This window comes from Ovis canadensis, chromosome 2 (assembly GCF_042477335.2).
Source record: "Ovis canadensis isolate MfBH-ARS-UI-01 breed Bighorn chromosome 2, ARS-UI_OviCan_v2, whole genome shotgun sequence".
Lineage (NCBI taxonomy): Eukaryota > Metazoa > Chordata > Mammalia > Artiodactyla > Bovidae > Ovis > Ovis canadensis.
In genome coordinates this window covers 40,959,764-40,970,334 of record NC_091246.1, presented here as the reverse complement: position 1 = coordinate 40,970,334, position 10,571 = coordinate 40,959,764, and the positions used below count along the sequence as shown (strand labels likewise).

Sequence of the window (10,571 nt, the reverse complement as noted above, 5' to 3'; positions counted from 1 at the left end):
CAAGGATCCATAATCCAGACTTGGGGGACAGGATCAAAAATTCTTCTCAGGAAGCAGTGACATCTAAGGTAAAACCAGAAGGATAAGGAAAATTTAGACCATCAAATGACAGGCATGAAAAGGAAGAGAGATCCAAAGAGAAGAAACTAAGAGGAGAGAGAGATGGATGGTGGGGAAAGTGATTTAAGAGAAGAGGCAAAGAGAGAAGAGAGGAAGAGAAAGACCATGAAATAGTCAAGGAGTTGTTACTAGCTTAATAAGACTAAGAGTAGACTTGGATAATAGTAATAGCAAGTGATAAGGTCACTAAGAAGTTTTAACTTTTTCCTGAGAATCCTTGGAAATAATACAAGTTTTGAAGGTAGGGGTTGCTGACAATATCATTAGATTTGCACTTTATTGTTTTTTTAGATTTGCACTTTAGAAAAGCAAATTCCAGAGGTGTGTGTACTAGAGGAAAGGGAGATTGGACACCAAGTGATGTGCTGTTGCAAGGATGCAGGTAAGAGAGAAAGTTGGCTAGTGAAAACAAAGAGAAGTGGATGGTTTAAGAGCAATCTGGAAAATAGAATTGTCTGCACTTGTTCATTCATTAGGTGAATGGGAGAATGACAGAAAAAGATTTTCAAGATAAAAAATACAGAGGCTCTGACTTTGGAACAAAATCAGTAGTTGAATCAGTTTCTTGGGAAAAGTTTATGATTTTGGACACACTGAGTTTTGGATATCAGCTGAATATCCACATAGAGATGCTTAGTCAGCAGTTGGAATTTATGAGTCTGAAGCTCAAGAGGAGACTATAGGGCAAGAGATATAAATTTGATCACCATTAGTTAAATAAGATCATTAGGAAGAGGGGAAAGAAATGAGATAGATAAGGACAGTGTGGGGAAATTCTGCATGTTGAGAAGGAAAGCGGGCTGAGGTGAAACCCTGAAAAACAGAGGCAACTAATAGACAGCTGAGGATTGGTGCCTGGAACAGATATTTAGAAAAAGCAAGGAGATAAGAGGAGCTCCAGGATCTGCCTTTTCTAATAACTAGTGATGCGGAGCATATTTTCATGTGCCTCCTGTCCATCTGTATGTCTTCTTTGGAGAAATGTCTATTTAGGTCTTTTACCCATTTTTTGATTGGGTTGTTTCCTTCTTTTGATATTGAGCTGCATGACCTGTTTGTAGATTAAGTCAGGAAAAGAAAAACAAATATCGTATATTAACACATATGTAGAATCTAGAAAAATGGTACAGATGAACCTACTTGCAGGGCAAGAATAGAAATGCAGAAGTAGAGAATGGACACGGGGAGCTGGGGGTGAAGGAGGGAAGCGGAGGGTGGGATGGACTGGGAGAGGAGCATTGATAATAAATACACCTCCATGTGTAAAATGGACAGCTGGTGGGAACCTGCTGTATAGCACAGGGAGCTATGCAGCTCGGTGCTCTGTTCTGACCTAGATGAGTAAGAGGGTGGGTAGGTGGGAGGGAGGTCCAAGAGGGAGGGGACAAATGTATTAATATACATATAGCTGCTTTCCCAGGCAGCGCTAGTTGTAAGAATCTGCTTGCAAATGCAGGATACCTAAGATAAACAGGTTCAATCCCTGGGTCAGGAAGATCTCCTGGAGTAGGAAATGCAACCCATTCCAGTATTCTTGCCTGGAAAATGCCATGGACAGTGGAGGCTGGTGGGCTACAGTCCATGGGGTCACAAAGAGTAGGACATGACTGAAGCAACTTAGGATGGATGAATACGTATAACTGATTCACTTCACTGAACAGCGTAAACCAACACAACATTGTAAAACAACTATATCCCAATTTTAAAAAAAGAGGAAAGAATTGAGTCACAGATATCAAAGAAAAAGACTGTGGAGAAGGGAGCGAGTGGTCATGATAGCTAACACTATCTTCTCTGAAAATTTAATTACTCAGGACTTAACCTTTTAATGTTATCAACTCTCTTCTCTTTCATAACTTTCCTCTCTTCCATAACTTTTTATTTGCACGCGTATGACACACCTGGCATTGTTCTAGGGGCTGCAGAGAGAGTGTCAGCAGTACGTGAGAGTGGCAGAACTCGTCAAAGAGCGCAAGGCTTGGAAAGAAAAGAATTTAATAGGCAATTACAACATAGCACCTTCAGAAGTGGAGACTTCTATGAGAGCACAGAATAAGGACCCATAATTCAGCCTTGGAGGGTGGGATCAAGAATACTTACTGGGATGTAGTAATGTCTAAGATAAAGGCTTGGCATACAGACTTAAGGATGGTAAAGTAACAGGTATCAGTGACTCACAGTGTTCTGGTTCTGAATGAATGAATGAAATGCCTTGTGAGATTTCAGCTACCTGCTTAAAACCTGATTTTAAAGAAGTATAGGAAACACTGTCAGACCTTCAAAGACACGCACCACATAAAGGACCAATGCTGATATATTACAAGGAGAATTACCCTAATCCTACAGGCCTGCATACTTCATAAATAGTGATATTTCTACTAACTGACATGTTCTAAGGAAACATTTTTATTTTCGTCTTCAGGTATGACCTTATCACCATCATTTCAGAGACTCTATTAATCCCTTTCCTGTCAGTGCTAAATAAAGGATTCAAACCTCAAGATCACCTTTCTGGGAAAAAATCATTCGTGTGTTTCTTGGGAGTATCCATTCAGGAAGCTTAGCTTAAGTGCTTTTCATTTTCTTCTGTGGTATTGATTGTTCTGCAAGCAGAACAGGAGACTCGGTTTATCTGCTCTCCATCAAGATCTGAGCACAAAGATTAAAATGTTTACCAAGCTTCCAGAAATAATGCTGATGGTTGGCATTCATCAGGGTCACTCTAGAGAATGTATTGACAAGAAAAATGGGGGTATCAACACCTAAATGTAGCTGTGATGTATTTGCCGCCCCCCACACCCCTGCTTTAAATATCTCCTGAGTCATCAGGACCTCCTGCCACTCTTTGTAGCACTGTATCTATGATGGAAAACTAATAAAGCAAATTAGAAGCTCAGAGTGGCCTAATGCTCATTATTCACCATGGGGAAATATACAGGAAACTGACTCATAAGTGGCCCTCCAGTCTTATATCTCTGTGGTCCATTCATCACAATGTTACCAGAGTTGTTTTTATGAAACACATGTCGATCTGGGTTTGCCCTGTTCAGCATCCTTTAATGGCGTCTTTAACTTACAGGATAAAGTCATATCTCCATATTGGGGTAATAACAACAATAACAACAACACAATAAACAGTAACAATAGTAAATGACACATACCAAGGATTGTTTTAAGCTTGTTAAATATACTCCATACCTTTTAAAACATTTTAAAGGACCTATGATATAGGGTCTATGAGTACCCACATTTTAGGAATCATCAGCAATCCCATTCTACAGGCAAGAAAACTGAGGTTTACAGAATTTCAGTGATATTTTCAAAGAAGGTAAGTCTTAAGTGGTTCAGACAGGATTTGAAGCTTGGAGGTGGCTTAAAATCGAGGGCTTTTAACCACTATGGATATCCCTAGCACAGGCACAATCGCGCCAGGATTTTTTCCCATCACTCCACTTTCTGTGTTCCAACTACATCAACACTGTAACATTGCTCTTTTTTTCCTCCCGAAAATTAATCATAAAAAAACAACAACAAGGGACCTCCCTGGCAGTCCAGTGGTTAAGAGGTTGCCTTCTAATGCAAGGGGTACAGGTTTGATCCCTAGTCAGGAAGCTAAGATCCCACATGCCTCCAGCCAAAAAACCGAAACAGAAACAATATTGTAACAAATGCAATAAAGACTTTAAAAATTGTCCACATCCAAAAAAAAATTTTTTTTTTAAAAGCAGTAACAATTATCCTGCTTTTCCATACCTCTGTGCCTTTCATATGCTATCTTTTCTTAGTGAAGTGAAATCACTCAGTTGTGTCCAACTCTTTGTGACCCCACGGACGGCGGAGCCAGGCTCCACCGTCCATGGGATTTTCCAGGAAAGAATACTAGAGTGGGCTGCCATTTCCTTCTCCAGGGGATCTTCCCAACCCAGGGATCGAACCTGGGTCTCCTGCATTGCAGACAGACGCTTTTACCGTCTGAGCCACCAGGGAAGCCCTCTTTTCTTATTCTAGGGGAAATTATTTCTTCTTTGTTTATGTTTATGGAATAATATTAAGTAATATTCAAGCCTCAAGTTCTCTGATGGCCTTTTCTTTAATTTACCACCATCCACCCATCCAGTGTTCCCTGGTGTACTCGTGTAACAAACAGCTTTGTAATATAAGGACATATATTAATCTCCTTTGACAGGCAGGGCCAGTGAGGCTTAAAGAGACTAACCACCACTTGAAAGTTGCAAATTTTCGGGTGAGTCAAACTTCTATGCCTAAATTTCTAAACCCAGGACCAGAAACTCCTTTTGATTTTGTATAATCATTCTGTCAAAGGCTGAGCCAAGTATGTTGAAATTGTCAGCTACTTTTATCTGTCATTTGATTCTTTTACATATTTCTATATAAAAATTATTTACTTTATATATAGTCTGCTGATATGGTATCTGAACTACAAAGCATCAAGACTATTTTAACATATTTTTGTATCTTATATATAAAAATATTATCTTTGTACCTCTCTTTGAAAATTATGATATTGATATGGCAACCACTGCACTTTTTAATTACACTGAGTTTTTATGTCTTTCTACATCTTGGACTTTAACCCTGCTGAATCAATAAATTTTGGCTATCTTATAAATAATATACTTATAAAAATTTTTACCCAATCTAAGAATCTATAAATTATCTTTCCGTTTTTCAACACCTGTATTCTACATATTTTTGTAAGCATGAAGGAAATGCATGTTTTCGTAGTAAGTTTAGAAATAGAAAAAGGTAAAAAGAAATCAAAGTACATGGATTTCTTAAGCCAACGGATATTCCAGAAGTTGCACTTGTTTTTGTTTTGTTTTAGACTTTTATAATTTAATCAGAAATTATTTGTGCAGGTCCAGCCTTTTTGTTTGTTTGCTTTGCTTTTGTCTTGTTGTTGCTTTTAGGCTGATGGATCTCTGTATCAGTGTTCTCACCCTGGAAGCTTGACCAGTCAGAAATCACTGTCATACTTCATCCCTACTCCATTCTCTCATTCCCCAGCTCTCACCCCCAATCCTATGGCTGTCTACAGCATTTGCCTTAAGGATGTACACCCCCTGATTCAATAGGCAGGCCTCATAATACAGCTGCCCTAATGGCCATTAGAGGCCATCACCTCTGAAGTTGAAGTGTGACCACACTGTTCCCAAACATCTGTCCACCCACCAGGAATCTACCACTTCCAAAAGAGGCTACTCCACCAGACAGACATCCCACTCACACCAAGAACTTCTATTTTCATTCTGTTGTTGATGCCAGTATCTTTTTTGCTTTAAATCTACTTCCAGTTATTGGTTCACAGGAAAAATCTCCATTAACATTTTTGTGACCATTAACTCATCCAGTTTCTTTCCTCATACTCCAATGACAATTTTCATCCCCTTTCTTCATTCTTTTACTTTTCCCTGTTTCCCAAACTCTGCCCTTTGGCCACACAGACACTCTTTTTAAAAAATATCTAGAATTATTAGACTATGTATTATTATTATTTTTAATATGCATCTACTCTTCCTATTTGAATAAGACTAGCTCTAGATTTGGAGAAGGAAATGGCAGCCCACTCCAGTACTCTTGCCTGGAGAATCCCAGGGACGAGGGAGCCTGATGGGCTGCCATCTCTGGGGTCGCACAGAGTCGGACACGACTGAAGTGACGCAGCAGCAGCAGCAGCAGCTCTAGATTATCCTGGCATTTAACTCAATGGAGGTAGGTAATTTCCATACTACTATACTATGTGAAAGTGAAAGTGTTACTCTCTCATCTTGTCCAACTCTTTGCGACCCCATGATCTGTAGCCCACCAGACTCCTCTGTCCATGGGATTCTCCAGGCAAGAATACTGAAGTGGGTTGTCATTCCCATCTCCAGGGGATCTTCCCAACCCAGGGATCAAACCCAGGTCTCCTGCATTGCAGGTGGATTCTTTACCATCTGAGCCCCGAGGGAAGCCCCCGTATTCTATATATATATTTATATACTATATTTTCCATACTATTAACTATTAATAGCTTGCCATGCTATTCCTCCAACTTGTATTAGAATTCTCCCATGTGTTGTCTGGAGAAGGGATGATGTCAGCTTAAACATTTCTGACCCATGACTTCACAGTATGAGAAGACAGAGAGGGAACTGCACTAAGAATAATCCCAGCAGGTAGATTTTTGTCTCGGTATGACTTCTTCTCTGTGTTTATTGAAAATATTATACCAAGGAGGTTTTCTGTATCCAGTTTCTCTTCAGCCAAATCTCCATCTTATACTCTGTGACTTGACTGGTATTACTACTGCCTGTACCATCTGGCGGGAGCACTGCAGTGGTCAAGAATTATCCCTAGAGCATCAGGATGAGCCCTGGAACATTCTGGAAAATAATTGAGTCAAAACAAATTCTACAGGTTCTGTTAAGTTTGGCAGCCTCACAAAGAACCTCCAAGTGCAGCCATCTCTGGATACAAACATCTCTGGAACAATGCCCCAAACATCCCTCCTTTTCCCTCCCTCTACCTTGCCCTACCTCCTTCCTCCCTCTCTCCCTTCTCTCTCTCCACACCCTACCCACAACTGCATGACTTGTGAATTTTCCTTGTGAGTTTCCAGCACATTCCACAAGTGAGAGTGAGTTAGGCTTCTGACAGCTTTCACGCTGGTTCCATCTGCCTGAGAACCAGCAGAGACTCTTTGCCTTTTGTGGCAATGATTGACAGCCCTTCAGGAGATGTAAAGAAATGTGGGTTCGATCCCTGGGTCAGGAAGATCCCCTGGAGGAGGGCGCAGCTGAAGTGACTTGGCTCACATGCACATACATCACTGATCCTGGTTTTCTTCTATTTTTATATTTCTTTGTTCATTTCAGCCAATTCTCATGGAAAGGGAGGGGCTGGGACCTGAGTATTTGTGCTCCCTCTGCCATCCTTTCCAGAACTCTGCAGCGTCTGTTCCTTCTAATTAAGATAATCAGCGCCATATTGGGTAAATCTGACTTCACCATTCTGCTGACAGAGATACTCTGGTTTTCCTAGCCATTGTGAAGAAGGTGCTATTTTAAAAGACCATGTGCCTTCTGACATGTATTATTATTTAATACATATATTTGAATTTAACTTAATTGCCCATGACTTCTCCTCCCCAGAGAGACGGAAATCAGGATCCTATGAGACAGAGGCTTTGTCCAAAGACAATGAAGATTTGATTAGAATAGATCACAGACGTTTTCCTGAAACAATTTTCCCACTGTCCTGGGAATAAACATTCACCAGTCTCCTTTGAAATGCTTTGTTTAGACTCAACCACTATGATCACTAAATACCCTTCAGTGAAAACTTATCCATTTTCATCAGTCACATAAATTAGAAAATATAACTGTCTCTAAATCAATTGTCTCTAAATCCTGTACATATTCTGGCCATTCAATGATGTTGACTTTTACCCTAGAACAAGGGCCTCTTGGTACCAGATGATCATTTGCAAAAGCAGAAGGAGTCGGGTATCTTTGCCTAATAACATATCACAGAATGTTAGCATGAGCTACAGAGAAAGACATAGTACGTACAACCCCTCATTTTAGCAGATGTTAAAAAATAAATGTGTAAGAGTTAGAGATCAAGGGCTACACAATCAGTTAGTAGAAAACAGTGTCCAGAATTCACTGTAGTATGACCCACAGTCCAACGTTCTTCTTTCCACACTATCATTTTAAATATTCATAAAGCACACACACTAACACACATTCCGTACACACACAAATCCCTTTCTTTTGTACCAGGAACTGAATGGGATATTTCCAGTGACTGTTGTATGGGACCAAAAGTATCTCACATTCCCAGGAGAACATTTAGTTTCCATCTATAAGAAAACCTGCACATTCCTTCTACACTGTAAAGTTAGAAGATCCTAATATCTTCCTCTTTTCTCATGAAATAATGATTTAACTCAAAAACCTCCAGAGGGCTCCTTCATTCAGAGGTAAGTCACATTTTATACCTACCTGAGCCCCCCATGTGCCCCGTTTCTCCCCTTCCCACTAAGTCACTAAACACCATCAACATTTGCCTTCTTGTTCTTCTTGTCTCCTTTTGCTTCTCTTTCCTCTTTTTCTTTTTTTTAAATATACTTATTAATTATATTATCATGCTGCACCATAACTACTTTTAATTTCTAGATAAGCTATTTTTACGGAATTATTTTTGATTCTTAGATGAGTGAAAAATTTACTCATAAATCCATTATCATTGCAGACAATAGTTTTCTAAAGAAAGAAGAGTAGGCTGTTGCAATCTACATGTGCATACAACTGAATATACATTCTTCAGATAACATGGTATTATAATTTTCCACGGTAGAACACAGTTCTCATGCATGCATGTGCTAAGTCGCTTCAGTTGTGTCCAACTCTTTGTGACCCCACAGACTGTAGCCTGCCAGGCTCCACTGTCCATGGGATTCTCCAGGCAAGAACACTGGAGGGGGTTGCCATTCACTTCTCCAGGAGATCTTCCCAACCCAGGGATCCAACCTGCATCTCTTACGTCTCCTCCATTGGCAGGCGGGTTCTTTACCACTAGCTTCACCTGGTAGCCATAACTTAATAGAGATGATAAAAATACATTTTCCTTAAAGAAAATATTGGCAATGGGTTAAACATTGTTAATTTTTTGAATATATCTGCATATTTTGTTTGGGTCTATTTTTGCTCCATTGTTGTTGTTTTGGTTGTGTCCAGTACTTTGCAACCCCATGGACTGTAGCCCACCAGGCTCCTCTGTCTATGAAATTCTCCAAGCAAGGATACCTGAATAGGTTGCCATTTCCTTCTCCAGGAAATCTTCCCAACCCAGGGATTGAGCCCACATCTCCTGCATCAGCAGGCGGATTCTTTACCACTGAGCCACCTGGGAAGCCCAGCGTGCTCTTAGGGATTCCATATTGATAATGTTCACTTTCTTACCCCAGGTTTGTTGTTTGTTTTTTGGTTTTTTGTCCCTTGTATGACAGGACAAAAATCATTAACCTTGATTACTCACAGCTTTTCTTATCTTCTAATGACCAAGTAAGACTTCTCTGTGGGCTGCTTATTCATGGTCATTAGATTGATAATTAGGGCCCTGAACAATCTGACTGCAAGCTTTCTTTCTGTTTTTTCATGCAGTAGCCTTCTTTAAAGCCATGTGCCCCTCAAAGTGGTTCACATACTCCCCTTTACTCTTTACTCCCTCTACACTTTTATTAACAATGGTACACCAATCTATAAGGTCCTTCCCCACCTTCTCCACCCACACTAAGCTCCTCTGTAGCCGTCTCAGCAAACCTCTCCCCAGATCATTCCTGCCTGAAGTCAAAGCCATTATGTATCTGAGTTTTGACAGAAGTCACTGCCTGAGCAATTTGTTGACTGTTATGCATTGTGACATTGCTTTTATTGTTGCTTTGAATTATTCAAATACTTTAATGTTACTTAACTTGCTATGTATTTCCCTTCATTTTAAATGTCTCAGCACTCAGGGTTTAAATATAGCAGACTCTTATCAAATGTGCAGTGATATAAAAGCCATGATAATTATTTAAAAGATAAATTGATGGATTAGTGTTCTAAACAGCACAGTATCACAGAAAGAGCTTTTTATTAACTTTTTACTACTTATTTTTTCTGGTGTCTCCAAACAGTTAACTGGAGAAGAGAGTCAAACAAAAAAATTTGATGTCAAGCCTGCTGCTGCTGCTGCTGCTAAGTCGCTTCAGTCGTGTCTGACTCTGTGCGACACCATAGACAGCAGCCCACCAGTCTCCGCTGTCCCTGGGATTCTCCAGGCAAGAACACTGGAGTGGGTTGCCATTTCCTTCTCCAATGCATGAAAGTGAAAAGTGAAAGTAAAGTTGCTCAGTCATGTCTGACTCTTAGCGACCCCGTGGACTGCAGCCTACCAGGCTCCTCCATCCATGGGATTCTCCAGGCAAGAGTACTGGAGTGGGTTGCCATTGCCTTCTCCAGATGTCAAGCCTAGATCTTCTCAAAAACCAACTGGCATAGATGGCATTTGTTCTCAAATTCATACTGTTACTATCACTACTATGCCAGTTTGGCATGAAGTAAGAAAACAGAGAAATCTTGACAATCTTCTAAAGCAAATTGTTACTACTGTAATTGCTTTGACTTTTTTAGCTACAAAGTATTTTCTAATTAAAGTATGTACGTAGTTTTTTAGACATAATGTTACTACACACTTAATAAACTACAGTATAATGTAAACATAAATTTTATATGAAGTATAAAACCAAAAACTTCACATTACTTGCTTTGTTGAAATATTTGTTTTATTGCAGTGGTCTGGAATTGAACACACAACATTTCTGAAGCCTGTATAGGAGACCAAACAACAATATTGACACACTTGGTCTAAGAAACCACAGACACACCCTCACCACAGTTTAA

The 10,571-nt window shown here is 39.9% G+C and overlaps 1 non-coding gene across 1 annotated transcript; it reads right to left on the bottom strand.

Moving 5' to 3' along the window:
• Positions 1–4,034: 4,034 nt before the first annotated feature.
• TRNAC-GCA (transfer RNA cysteine (anticodon GCA)) lies at positions 4,035–4,107 on the bottom strand. Its single transcript has one exon. It is a non-coding gene; the product is annotated as a tRNA-Cys (tRNA).
• Between the last annotated feature and the right edge of the window lie 6,464 nt (positions 4,108–10,571).